Source organism: Ctenopharyngodon idella, chromosome 4, assembly GCF_019924925.1.
Source record: "Ctenopharyngodon idella isolate HZGC_01 chromosome 4, HZGC01, whole genome shotgun sequence".
Taxonomy (NCBI): Eukaryota; Metazoa; Chordata; class Actinopteri; order Cypriniformes; family Xenocyprididae; genus Ctenopharyngodon; species Ctenopharyngodon idella.
In genome coordinates, this window is record NC_067223.1 from 25,112,772 (window position 1) to 25,128,230 (window position 15,459).

Genomic DNA, 15,459 nt, shown 5'->3' on the forward strand with positions numbered 1-15,459 from the left:
TACAGAGGTTGGATAACTTTCAGGTTTCTTGTCATATACTTGATAATAATGCCATTAATTACCAATGATTATTACATTCTTTGACTTAACTTTTATCAAGTCTGAAGTGCAAAGACAGTAATAACTAAGTAAACCACTAAACAGTTTGATAGCTGGTTACTGATTCACCACAACAGTAAAATAACTAAAACACGCCTCTAATGATCATTTCTTACTTTTTCGTTTTCCTCTATTTGTTTTAGCCTCTTCTGAGTCTCTGTCAAGGTTGTGGCTTGATACTCATCAACAGTCATTTGGGCAACATTTCTCTGTGGTTTGGGAATCACTGTCAAGAGATGGAAATGACACGTATTCATCTTCTTACCTCTATAAATGTAAACAGATAAACATAAAATGACTGTACCTGAAGGGGAAGGAGGCAGATTTCAAAGAAGATCTGTTAATACTTTATTTTAAGGGTCCATGATTACGCATGTGTTAAGCACAAACACACTAGTAATTAATGATTAACTAATGATTAACTTAGCATATAAGCTAGTAAGGGCATATTTGCCATTATTTAAAATGTATGAAACATTTGAAGGATCCACATTCATGCAATAAGCAAAAATAAACTAGTAATTAATGATGAACTGCATGTACAGTAAACGCCTTTTAGGCATTATTTACAACTTAGCAAACCATATTATTTCTGTGTAGTAACCAGGGCTTAACATTAACACCCGCCAACCCGCCAAATGCAAGTAGACTTCAGTTGTGGCGGGTAAGACAGCCACTCCCACTAGCCACTTTAGTGGGTTGAACATAATTTCAGCCCAAATTACAGCCTAATCAAAGGTAGCCAAGCTTGTCGTAGCACAAAATTACAATCCGATCACAACTCGTTATTGATTAACATGCAGTTAGTGAAGGCGGGATTGGCAGAATCGCGCTGAATGACACAACAGAAGTGCTCTCTTGCGTGCGCTCTCTCTGTCGCGCACGCCATCAGTTCTCCTTGCGCCTGAATGGTCAAATACACGCACACAGATGTCAAAATGTCCATCGTGTGGAGTGGACGTAAACAGGTGGGTAAAACAGATGTGTCAGTATATTATGTACATGCATTCAGCGGCCCAATTAAATACCTGTCTGTCATTAATGTTAATCAACAAAAGATGTTAAATGTTAAATAAACCTACTGTATCTGAAAAAAAGTTAATTTAATTTACTATTGTATTTGTAATTTATTCTTTTTATATAGCCTAACAAAAATAACATAAAATAACATAAAATTATAAAAAATTTTCATATTATGTTCATACTACTCACCCCTTGCCCACCCATAGGCCTACATACCAGCTGATATACCATATAGTTTTGATTTTGGTGGTCAATCTGCATCTGAAAGATTGAAAGGGTTTTAAATCTAACTAAATCAAGTAAAATGACTCAAAATCAAGTAATTTTAGCATGCCAAACTTTAATAATATATAAAATGTAATTTCCCAACAGCAAAATTGTGGCCAGTGAAAATGCTGAGTGGCTTAACTTTGGAAAGACCACTAGCCACAGTGGCTGGTGAGCAAAAAAGTTAATGTCAAGCCCTGGTAGTAACATACTTCATTTATTAAGTACACTGAACAATATCAAGCTAGTAACTATGTTTAATTAGTGTTGGTTTTAGTTATTAAATTGCTAAAAGTGTATAATAAGATTTGTAATAAAACCCAGCCTTGCAAAACACAACGCAAATAATTAACTTATGATTCACACATTTCTATAAATCATCTCTCAAATTAACATTACTCAAATTAAACATTAATTAATAGACAGTTATTAAACACACTAACACTCATATATCACTATGTCACGTTTTTACAGGTGGTAGCTTTAGCCTATGTGCTAATCAGTTCATCTCGTGCTGTATGCACGCAGCCTAACCTACTCAAAACTCGGCCCAGAAATAATCATTTTAGAAATTTCTTTTACATTATATTCAGATTAATATATGGAATTTCACTCACTAAAGCGAAATAGAATAATATATTCACACAAGGAAGATTATTCATAGCGCTTCAACATTCTGGGGTCCGCTCCGTCTCTACTCCACCGATTTCCACTTCACTCTTCTCTCTCTCTCTCTCTCCGACAACACTTCAGGCTGACGCATCGACTTCAAAAGTTACACTTTCCTAGTTAGATCAATGTCTAATGCAGAGATTTTCTATCTAGAGAAACACTCTGTGCTGATCTGCTCTGACTCTCTCATGTGCTGCTCAGTGCTCACGCTGAAAGCAGCGCCGGCGCGACCAGTGGACGGACTTATGAATGTTTCCTACGCCTCATGAGGCCTTGCGTTAAAAGTGGGAGAGTCTTCCGGTTCGAAGTAACATGCTGGACGTGACACTCTGTTCATTCAACAGTTGAGTCATTCAAGATTTAGCGATCCAAACTTGCGAACGTTTGGCCTTTACTTAAAGACTTAGGATTCCAACATCAATATTTGAATGTTTTACAGTAAAAAAATGTTACAGTACCAGTAATTGTATTAATATATTTCAGGAGTGCACATCAATCATGCTGAATCTAACTGATATTTACATTGACATAAAAAGAGAATACATACCTATTCAGTTGCAACTGCTTCCATTTATTTACGATCACAAGAATGCACAAAACAACTCCATTAAGGCTTTTAATGCAGACAGTGACAGTGGAAACGCGACTGGTTTTGGCACGCACAACACGTTTCACATCATAAGGCTTGGGTGCTAGCATCAGTGACAGGTGAAGTACAGACAGCGGGTTGTTCATGTATTGCAGGGCCAGGACCCTCTTGTAGTCATGCAGCAGCACTTTTGTGGAAAGACAGTAAAGAACAATTAAGGGTATGAAAATTGTTTATTGTATTGTGATATTATTGACTAACTAATAAATGTACTAAACTAAAATGACCCTGCTCCATAACAACATTTCTCATAAAGGTTTGCAACTTTACAAAGTAAACAATGATCCGAAAAACACTTAGCCTCTTCGCTAATTAACACACAAAATACCATTGGTATGCTACTTCCGTCGCCTCACCGGAACTTGTACCCACATTCTTTTTTACAGTAGCGCCCCCAGGAAACACCTCCTGGATAGAGTAACTCAGAGATGACGTGTTTTTGTAGGCAAAACCCGGAAGCGAGTTAGCATTTTAGGACTTCCGGTTCCATCGCCCCAAAGTCTATGGGTTTTTTGAATGGGTTTTTGCTAAATCACCTGAAATAAGGTCTGTGGTTAACAAAGCCTCTAAATATTTTCACGTTTTGATCTATGACATAAAACAGACACGTTATCACCCGCTTGTGATTTTTTAAACCTTTATTGTGTCTTAAAAACGGCGGTTGCTAAAAGGGACTGCTTCCTTTGGCGGGAACTTTAGACGTCATCATGACAAGACTTGAAAATGATACGGCCATAGCTAGTGCTTCTGAGATGGTAAGCACGAATTGGCAAATGGTATGCAAACACAGTATACAATATACAGTATACCCACGTTCATGTAGACGGCCATAGTCTCACTAGTGTGCAGGTGGGGGGTGGATGTATCTATTTTGCACTCTTTACATTTTAGTGTCACCCCTTCATTGCTGTGCACTTTTTTCTGCACAGTGGCTGATTTGTAGTTTGTACCACCAAAAGATTCTCTGAGTTTTTGTATTTTCTTCATATTTCCCATTTATTTCCTATGGTGGTCATTTTTAACTGGAGCAAAGTGTGACTTTTTTTTTTCCTGACCCTTTAACATATTCGAATCATATCCATGATTTTTTTGTGTTCACATAGCTAATGCGACAAAAGTCACCAAGTGTCATCCCACGGTAATCTAATTAATCAGTTTTGTAATTAGAATGTGTGCTTGTGTGTGTAGTTTATATTTTGTGTTTCATCTAAGATTGAAAGTCTATGATTATAAATTATATGACTCTGATTGATAGGCGTAGGGCTCCACTTAGAACAAGATAAGAGCAAGGGCATGAATGAAGTACAGCCTTATACTGATTGGTACTGCACTATGTGTTATACACATCTTAAGAGATATGGTGGACATTCACAGGCCTATTAAATTTGAATTATTTTCCTATGTTTTTACATCATGAAAATCTATAAGGCTTTAGTTGTATGTGGGACATATATGACATATAAGATTCAAAATACATTAATATTATGTAATTTGTATGCGTTTTTTGCAGCATATATGTCTCTTACAATATTCTGTTGGAACATATAAGAATCACAGATGTTTTTAACAAAACTTTTCCATATGGGAAGTATGGTTGTAACCTAAAGCTTTCATCAACGTGCTTCATTCAGAATACGGAAGCCGAGAGATTTTTCAACAATGGCTGTGTCCCAATTCAGGGTCTTTGAATGCAGCATACATCATCGAGGCAGTCTCATTTAAGAAAAATAACCATTAGACTGCAACGTAAGAAAGAAATGACAGTATTTTACACCTCACAATGAATATCAGTCAATTTTATTACGGTTACTTTTCTTAAATATGACATCCTTGATGACGTACGCAGCCTTCAAATGCGACCTCCGGAGGACACAGCCTCCGAAATGAGATGCAGCTCCTGTCAACAAAGGAGTGTGTTTTTGGTTGTGAGGGAAAGATTACCTTTTTCAGCTTCCCAAAGAACCCAGCGTTAAGGGAACAGAGGATGAAGTTTGTTTTTCCGGGGCAGCAACGGAGTTGCACACATATGTTTGTTTGTAAACAAGTCCCAGTTCGCCGCTGGATTTGCTGATCGCGGGTGGTGAGTAAAGCTGCATCAGATGTCTGTATTTTGTTGGCAATCGGTGCGAAAGTGCATATAATCTGTTTTGTTCCCTTTTTATTTATAATTATGTCGCAGCTAGCATGCGATCTCTACACAAAAGCTGCTCGCGCTCATGACTCTTTAGCTCCGCCCACGGCACTAACGGCAGACACGCCTCCAGGATCTCTGCTTTTATCGGTTTAGTATCTATCTTTTATAAATATGATAAAACTAAAGACTTTTCGGAGATATGAAGGATGCATTGTTACTCTATATGTACTCAAGATTAACATGAGATTGGCAGAAACTGTGTGTGATACCCCCCCCCTTTAATAAGTAACTGTAATTTAATTACACTTTTTTTTCTCAGTAACTGTAACTGATTACAGGTACATTTATTTTGTAATTAAATTACTTAATAGTTACATGTAACTAGTTACTCCCCAACACTGCCCTGCAAACACGTTGGGGGCCCGCTTGGGCTAGTTGGGCTTCGGCTGGGCATGGGCTCAGAGTGGGCTTTGTTGTTGGGCCCCACATGGGCAGTAGATTGGCTAAAGGTCTCCATTCAAAATTGATTGTGTCAGACATGGATGCTATTTTTAACAATATAGGCTCTGGGCTAGGTCCACTTTTTATACAAATTTTATTAGATTAGCTGCTGTCTGTAACTTTTTTTTTTTTGTTTTAAGATTTACAAAAATTATATAATGAGAATGTACAACATTCATTTTCAATCCATCCATCCAACAATCCATTTTCCTAACCGTGCTTTTGTCTTACCCCGAATCATTATACATTTATAATAAGTGTTTATATTGGGACTATTTCAGGCCGGTCAAGTAGGAATCGCTGCGGAGGAGCAAAGTCCCTGCGTGACTCGTCATAGACACAAACAGGAGAAGTAGCTCCGGCTGCAGTGTTCTTCCGCAAGACGAATTATGTTTATTAACCGCTAGATCGCCAAATGGGCTATATGCACAGAGCGTTCTTTAGAACTTCCGCATTAATATTAGCCAGCTCAAAAACTTCCGGTGAGATGTCAGTTGTTGGTGTGTTGAGCATCAGTAGGGTAATACTTAGTTTATAATCAGAATATAGTCACTTAAATAGTCAGGCATAGCATTAATTTAGTTATTCAAATGTAAGACAGCATAAAAAATAAAGACGTACCTCATTGTTCCTCCTCGCTAAATTCAATTTGACCATCAGTTTTCACACTTTTATGTGAAAAAAAGTTTCAAAAATTAAATATTTATTGTGCACTTTAGGTGGATTAATTGAATAAAATGTGTGTTTTCAGTGTGCTGAAATCACTAATGCGCTGCACTGACTGACAGCTGCTGTAATTACAAAGGGAAAGCGCGGTGCTCGCTTTCTGTCATGAATCACAAGAAAAGTTATTGTTTTTCTTAAGATTTTTTTTGAGTATTTCATAGGCTACTTCACATTGACAAAATGTATTTTTAAATCTAGTTATTTTATATTTAATATTTAGTCAAAAACGAAGTGAAAAACGATTAGAGGAAATGGCTGATATATGCGCAAATAAATGCTACTCTGCCGCCATCTGCTGGTTAAAGTGGTAATTATTGTCTTTTTTATTTTTAAATTAGTGTTTTCTATCAAATGTTGAATTTCCTACATTTTGAGACTTTCGGTTTTACGATGGGGACAATCTCAGAAGGATGAACAAATAATGTTTGTGGTCATCACATTAAAAATAACATTTGAAGTGCTGGGGGGAAAAATGCGTGTGCGTGTCTAACAGACACAGCGTTTTTAAACGTTGCCATTATGCTTCGTCTTTATTGCAATAAATAAAACTGGTTTATTGGAAAATTAGGTAAATGTGATAACTGCATTAAAATATGAATACAACATTAAAAAGTCAACCACTGATGGTTTTGTGTCGATGTACAGCGACTACAGAATGAACAGCTAACATTTCACCGGAAATGCCCGAGCTGGCTTAACGACAACCAGGAAGTAACCGTGCATATAGCCCATTGTAGACTGCAGCTAAACAGTTGTCTTAAAAGACAAGTTTGCTAACAGTTTCCCCACAAAATGTTCAAACCGTAAGCAGTGCGCACTCTGTGCAGCGCACATCTGGAAAGCTCCACCCCCATCGCCGAGCAAAAGAATCTGCCCAGCAACAACTTTGCCGCCTTTTCAGTAGTACTGTCTGCTGTCCGTTAAGGATCCTGGAGTTCAGCGGTGTCATGTGGACAAAATAAGGCAGGTAAGAGTATAATAAACTTGGATGATTTTACCGCATGATGTTAACCAAAAGCTTTTTTGGAAAGTATTAGTTACGAGGATAGGAACACTAGCTTTTAGCAAATGTTTGTGCATTAGCAAATGTAGCTTAAACCTGGTTAAAGCGTTGACGACTTAATTTATTAAGTCAGTAGCATTTGAGCTTGTTTTAAATGTTGACTTAAATATATTGTTTAGAAGTATTTGGTTGTAAACTTCTTAGCAAGGCAGTCGAACAGGTATTAGCAAGCTGTTAAAAAAGCGGTAAAATGGCCATTTCTCCGCTTTTACCAGCTAGTGGAATTTTAATGTTTGCACTTGTTGCATTTACAGTTACAGCAAAAACACTGATTAAAGTCCATGTGAATGTCAGCAAAGTTTTATCGGCTAGGGTGTCGTGCCAATTAAGGCACATATCCCCGCCAGGATTTGATCCCCTGGCCGCGGGAGCGCGCGTGCACTCAGAAGCGGAGTTTAACTGCTGCACTTCACATTCACCTTTTAAGGCGAGACACGGCAGGTGAAAACATCGGTTTTTTCATGCAGTGATCAATTTTGAGATTTTGGGCCAGTTTGTTCTCTTAACATGTAAGCTTTCATGTCAAAATTGTCAACATTACACATTAAGGTGGTTATTTCATTATATTTTGTCAACTTGCGCCTTTAGATTTCTACCGTAAATCACCAAGTTAACATTCCAGGGTTTTTCCTGCGTTTATTTTTTTTTTAGCGTTATTGTGATCTATGAGTGATGTAGATGACTTCTGCGCTTAATTGTGATAGGGCGCATGTTAACTGAGTGACAGAACGAGCAGAGAGCCCCTCCCCCACCCCTCTCTGTCTTCAAAATAAGCACTGTCTTAACTCTCATATTTCGCATATTAATCAAAATCAAAAGGTCAGAAGACCCAATCCATGTTGCACGTGGCGCATTCGGACAATTTTGTGGGTGTGAATTGCACTCAAAAAATGTTGACTCTTCTCTGACAAGAGAATTAGTTATCTTCTATTGCTATTAATAGTTTATTCATTTATTTCAATGTGTTTTAAATATTATACACTTACTGATAATAATTAATTTAATATATATTTTGTTTGTAGGTTGTGGGTGTCATTAGAAATTATACAATATAAAACTTTAAAGGCCGTTTTCTCAAAATGAGTTTTTTTTCTCACACTCAGAGTCAGATATATCCACTTCAGTAGCACCTACAAGCACCAGCTTTTCCAGTCTTATACTGAACTATATTCTGAAGGCTTTTCCAGAGGGATTTGTTGATATATCATTCCTATCCTGAGTTATAGTAGCACTTTTCTTTACATAGTTGTCTTTACAGTCCTGGCTGAGAGTTGTGTTGGCACATATAAAGTAAGTGACCGTTATATTTTTATTCTTGCAGGATGCTTAAAGAAAAATGCCATGACCAGCCAAATCACCCGTAAAGATGCAGAGAAGGCGGTCTCCAAGTGGCTCATTGGTGCTAGGGACCGGGGGGTAATAGACAGGCCCGACAGGCAACTCCTCAACAAGGACTTCAGGCTACAGGTTCATTTGAGGTGGAAAGTAGCTAATCCTGTCTATAACAGTGAGGGAACACTGAGCAAAAGTTTTCTTAATGAGAGTTTTCTTAATGTTTTTCTTAATTTTACTTAAATAAAAAGGTAATTAATTGTATTATTGGTCTTGTTGTTATTGTAGCTTGTTTAACCCAAGGTGTTTGGGTCTGTGGGACTTGTTTTAAAGGTTGCTAAAAGAAAAAATATGCTATTTATTATTTCTTCTAACACAAACTCATTGGCCTTGGCTCATTTTCGGTGAAGAACATAAAAAATAACTTCTTTTCAATGACTGCACACGGTACCCCCCCCCCCCCCCCCCCCCCCCCACACACACACAACTATTATGTATGAGGTGTTCAGGTCTACTGGACCTGAGTGTAATAGTTGTAGGTGCTATGAAACTTAACTGTGTCCTCCTCCTAACTGGGCCTGCTGTGTGTGCGCGTGTATGTGTGCGTGTCTGAGCGTAGGTGTCTGTGTGCGGGAATGTTGTCTTTCTGCACCTGCTATTCCCACACAAAGTTACAAAATTGTTACATTTCAAGCACTTTAACCTATTCTGATTAAGTTCTAAGAAATAATCACTAATAATGATAAAATCTTTTCTATTTTTTTTTTATTTTTATTTTTTTATTGAATTTCCTTGGTTTCTCACAAAAAACAAAAACGATCATAAATGCAATCTCACAGGGGTAAATGGCGTATATGAACCATGATGTGTATATATCATTGGTAATTGAGCTAAAGTAAACATCTGTTAAGTATTTTTTACATGAATTGTTATGGCTGTATTGATTTAAAAGCCTAATAATGTGGTGGGTCCACCAGACCCGGTAATATTGGCTGTGTAAAAAAATATGAACACGGGTGAAAGAACTGTATGGGCTGACTGTAAAATAAGTCCCAAAAATGAATTTGTTAGCCCATAATAATAATGGTTATTACCCTTATGAGTAGAATAGCAGGGACCCATGATCAGCCCACATGGGGCCCAGGTAGTGTGGGCCCCAGATTGGAGAAAACTGGGTTGCCCGTGTGTGTTTTAGCTAGGGCCCATGTGAAGCCCAACTTCAGCCCATCTGGGCGTGCCCACATGGGGCCACCATGGAACCCCCGGACAAAATTAACTCACCAGCCCATATCCAACCCTTATGGGCCCCACATGGGTGTGTTGGCAGGGTGAGTATAAGTAAATTTAAACTCCAAATTAAATAACATATTTCAAATCAGCAACAAAATCTGACATGAACTGTCCCATAAATTTTGTTTCTTATGCTCAAATAGCGATAAAATACTTTTCAGGCTAGACCAGCCAATGTGCATGTGCAGTCCTAAGTGTGAGTCTCCGACGCTTCTAACGGCAGCTGCAGTGATGCAATGACTTTACCAATCAGCAACATATTCTGACATAATGTGATGGTCGCAACCACTACAGTATTTACGGTAGTCCTGTTAGGTAGGGGGAGTACATTCCAGTCCAGTCCTATATCCTCTTTATGAATGGAGTAGTGTTAGCTCACGAATAATGGCGGCTTGCACGCTGACAACAACAGATAGATGGCTGCAATTTTCTTTGTTTGAGGTAAATCAAACTTTTATTGTTTATTGTTTATTGCAATGGTTTTTAAACTTGTGATATTTTGTATAATCTTGTATCAAAATATTTAATGCAGACGGTAATGATGGTTTGTGCCTGGGTTGGAAAACAGTTGTAGTAAGCTTGTTGCCAGGTATGACAATGCCAAATAGATTTTTCTTTCTTTGAGGTAAATCAAATTTTCACTTATCCTTTTCTAGTTTTATTACTTTGAATATTGCTGTGGATTAGAGGAGAAGGTGTTTTTGTGCTGATTTATCAGCATAGCTGATGAAGAAGGGCTCAAATTCTGACGGTTTTTCCTGTTTGTCTGCTGAACATGCATGCAAGTGCATGCCGGCAGATGAGTCAATATCTGTTGAGAGTGTTTTGGTCGCTATTGGCAGAGAAATAGGTGCACAAAACATCATGTCTGCTTCTAGGATGAATAAAGCAATAGTTGTATTTCTGAAAGAAGTTGAAATGGTCAATCACTTAGTGGAGTGTGGTTTGAGAGTTCAGGATGTGTTTGTTCCAGTTTTACCTTTGTCTAATCTTTCGAAAAAAGTGATGTTGTCAAACGTACCTCCGTTTATCTCTGATAAAGCGCTCGAGTCTGTTTTAGCTCGTTATGGAAAATTGGTTGGGTCGATTAAAATGATTCCTCTGGGATTGAAAGCCCCAGAGTTGAAACATGTTATGTCATTCAGACGACAGGCTTTGATGATACTAAGTGCTGAATTCGCAACGCTTGAGGTGTCTGTTAAGTTGACAGTGTTTGGTAAGGATTATACAATCTTTATCAGCATTGAGTCTATGAAATGCTTTGTGGAAAACATGGTCACATTAAAACAGCTTGTCCTGTGGTTTGAGAGGCTCAAAATGCAAAGAATGTTTCGGAATTCAATTCCGTGCAGAATTCAAATGCTCCGAAGAATAATGATTCGGTTAAATTGACTAATGGAAACGCAGCAGTTGATTCGAATGCTGAAAATTCCGTGCTTACTAAAATTGACGAACCGTTATATCAGGGTTGTAGTGTTAAGAACACAGATGCGACAATATCTGATATTAGACAGAGTGGAATGAATGAAATTGTGGAGACTTTTGGTGAGTTAGAGCAACCCGGGGAACAAGATGGGGCCAAAGTGAGTGATGTCTTGAATGAAATGCAGGCATCAGGCAGTAATATGTCTCACTGGTTGAAAAGACAAAATCCCAGGTTACTGACAGTGATTTGGAGAGTGAGTGTTCGGACTTAATCACTGATGAATTGGCTGAATTAAATTCTCAGGAGAGTACTGCTGGGAGATTTACAAAGTCTCATTATACTGTGGAACAGCTAAATGACTTTTTGAATGCTACAAAAAATCAGAGAAAACCAAAGGTTGAAATGTTCTTTCCTGATTTAAGGCTTTTTATTGAATCCTCTCTAATTGCTATGAAGAAAGCAACACTTGAGGAATTAGATCAACCTAAGCGTTATCGATTAAAGAAGTTTGTGAGTGCTGTTAGAAAAAGAGTAAAGAAAAGCACCTAAAGAGTTATCATGTACTGGAAATTACATCATTGGATATTATTTTCTCCCTCTTTATTCATCCTGATGGTATCTTTTAACATCGGATCCTTAAATATAAATGGCTGCAGGGATGTACGAAAGAGAGTTGTGTTATTTAAGTACTTGCACTTAAAAAAAGCAGATGTAATCAGGCAGATTGGATAAATGAATGGGAGGGAAGTATTAGTCTTAGCCATGGTACAAATCTGAGTGCTAGTGTTGCATTTTTGATTTCAAAGCATCCAGTTTTCTTAGAAATAATACCTGGACGACTTCTGCGAGAATATACAATAATAGGGAATAATAGTTTTGCTTTTTTTAATATTTATGCTCCTAATATAGGAAGCGAGCATGGTGATATTTTTCTAAGACTTTCTGAAGAATTGTTGAAGTGTTCTAAGGATAAGATTGTTGTGATAGGTGGTGATTTTAATTGTACTGTTGACCATAAATTAGATAGGAACCATGAGGAACCTCATTTTGGTTCAGCAGATGCTTTTAAATCTTTAATTAACAGACATAATCTGGTAGATTTGTGGAGGGATTCTTGACTTTTTCTGAGTTTTCAAGTGCTGTGAAGGAGCTGAACAGTAACTCAGGCATACAATGTCCGATCTGCCCCAAACTTCACATGTTTGATAATAGTCCTGGCCTGAAGACATCTACATGGCAATATTCAGTTACAGTCAAAGCGCCACCTGTTGGCAGCAGGAAGCGTGGCACTTTTAAATGACTTTGCCTGTCGCCCACTGTTCACTGTTTTCCTAAGGCACAACAGGTAGCGGTGAGCCCGGGTGTGAGGGCCCTTTCATCCAGCTTTAATTCTTCTTCTTCTCCCAAATCAATCACATTTTTGAGGGCCTAAATATGCTTGAAAACTCATGAAACTTTGCGCGCACATCAGAAGTGTTGAAAATTTACATCTGATATGGGTTTCAGAATTGGGTGTGGCAAAATGGCTCGATAGCGCCACCTAAATTTTCAACAAAGTGCCCCTCGTGCTGTGTTTCACGTACAAGTATGAATTTCGGTACACACATGTAACAGCCCAATCCCCACAAAAAAAGTCTCTTGGAGCAAAATCTGAAACCAAACAAGAAGTCAGATATATTTAATTAACTTTACAAATTTTGTGCAATTTTTGCCATTTCCACACGTTGTACTTTAAAGGATTAGTTCACTTTCAAATGAAAATTAGGCCAAGCTTTACTCACCCTCAAGCCATCCTAGGTGTATATGACTTTCTTCTTTCTGATGAACACAATCTGAGAAATATTAATAAATATCCTGACGCATCCGAGCTTTATAATGGCAGTGAATGGGGATCATTAGCATGAGCTGAAGAAAGTGCTTCCATCCACCCATCATAAATATGTGCTCCACACGGCTCCGGGGCGTTAATAAAGGCCTTCTGAAGAGAAGCGATGCGTTTGTGTAAAAAAAAAAAAAAAAAATCCATATTTAAACAACTTATGAAGTCAAATATCGAGCTTCCACCAGACTGCCTTCCATATTCAATGTTTCACTTCAGAAGGCCTTTATTAACCCCCCAGAGCTGTGTAGAGCACATATTTATGATGGATGGATGTGGGTAGAAGCACTTTCTTCAGCTCATACTAGTGATCCCCATTCACTGCCATTATAAAGCTAGGATGCATCAGGATATTTATTAATATTTCTCTGATTGTTTTCATCAGAAAGAAGAAAGTCATATACACCTAGGATGGCTTGAGGGTGAGTAAAGCTTGGGCTAATTTTCATTTGAAAGTGGCCTTTATTAACCCCCATAATTCTCCATGCATTCTCCTGTATTTACTCGCTTGCATGCATATCGCTCACTGTTCGCAGTTTTCCTAAGGCCAATGGGTGGCGGTGAGCCTGGGTGCAAGGGCCCTTTCATCACTGCTTGCAGCTTTAATTTGCATTTACTCTTGTCCACTGCACGTTCATTTTTTGTGCTTCCTTGTCATTCATTCATCATCTCTGCTTTATTTTCAATGAAGCATTTTGTTGCGTGTCAGCTGTGATAAACAGGCATCCACTTTCGCATTACGTGTGTAACAGTGGCCAGATAGTGAGTCTTGCAGTTAAACTACTGCGCACTGATGATTGCTAGAGAATGCTGTGTTTAGCGTCATTGTTAGTGCATCACTGCCAGCAGCGATCGGGCCAGGGTTCAAGACCGACTCTGAGCAGGGTGGTTAAGATTGGAGAGTGAGTTTTGGAGGCGGAGCAATGAAGAGAGGGGTGGGTTTGTTTGGGTTGATTTCAAATATCAACAATGTCCAACAGTGTTTTTCAAAATCGACTTATCCCACCTTTAATGCACATGTGTTTGTAGTACATAAACCAATCATACAATTGTCATAAAATGTAGGGAAAAAATATTAGATATTGCTTATTGTTCAGCAGTGAATTTGATTTCTTATTAAAAGCAAATTGATTTCAAATTAAAATTAAATTAAATTAAATTAAAAAGAAAAATCAATTAGAAAAAGATCAGATAAAAACTGGTATTACACCCAACATTTCTGTCCCCCTCACTTCTGAAATGATGGCTATGCCCCTGAACAGAGCCTTGGTCAAACTGTCAACTTGAGATTTGAATCCGTGGTGGAAGGAAGTAGTTCTGCACAAAAGAGGGTTTCAAAGACACTCCGTTGTTATTTCTTATTTATTTACACACTTGTGCCGTTGAACTGTTGTATAAACGCAATATCACACGAGAAGCCATACGATATGCCTGTATATCAGCACGCTGTGGTTACTAAGTTGCTGTCCTCCTCAGGGTAACGTTTGCTAGTCTCATGATTTTTAGTTTTCATCGCTATTTCAAAATAAATGAACATGAACATGCCTTATCAGTATCACTGCATAAATTGCTTTTCTTATGTAGTATTTTTGTCTTGTTTCCAGTCCAATTATCTAAAAATTCTTAAATCAAGAAGCATTTACTAGATAAGTAAAAATAACATAAGATATTGTAACGCAGAATCAGCGGAGTGAGGATCCATCTGCAGCTTTATTATAACCAGAGTCAAACAGTACAGGGTCGTAACACAGTAATGGCAATAGCGGAGACGAAACCGAATTGTAAACAGGGGCAGGCTTAGGTCGAGGCAGGCGGCAAACATACACAGTCCAGGAAAACAGGCAAAGGGTCAGGGTAGGCAGCAGAGAATCAGGCAACAGGAAAACAGTCCAAGATCAAACAATCCACAAAGAAACGCTCAGAAATGACCACCGTAGCAAATCAAGACTTTGCGATGGTGGTGTGTGTGCGCGTGTTGTTTAAATAGCGTGTGTGATGAGCTGCAGGTGTGTGCGCAATCAGTCCCAGGTATGAGGGCTTATGGGAAATGGAGTCCAAAAGCAACAGTCAATATTCTGGTGAGAGCTCCTTCTGATGATCCGGAGGAAGCAGAGAGGGAGCCTCACCTGTGACAGATATTGTCTTGTTTTAAACTCTTAGATTTTTGTTTCAGAAAACAAGCAAAATTATCCACCAATCTGGTAAGAAAATTAATTTTGTTTTCCATTTGAATAACATTATTTTTCTTACCCCAGTGGCAGATAATTTTGCTTGTTTTAAGAAAAAAATCAATTTTGTTTTTTCTTTCAGAAAACAAGACATAATATCTTATGTCATTTTACTTATCTAGTAAATGCTTCTTGATTTAAGAATTTTTAGATATTTGGACAGGGAACCA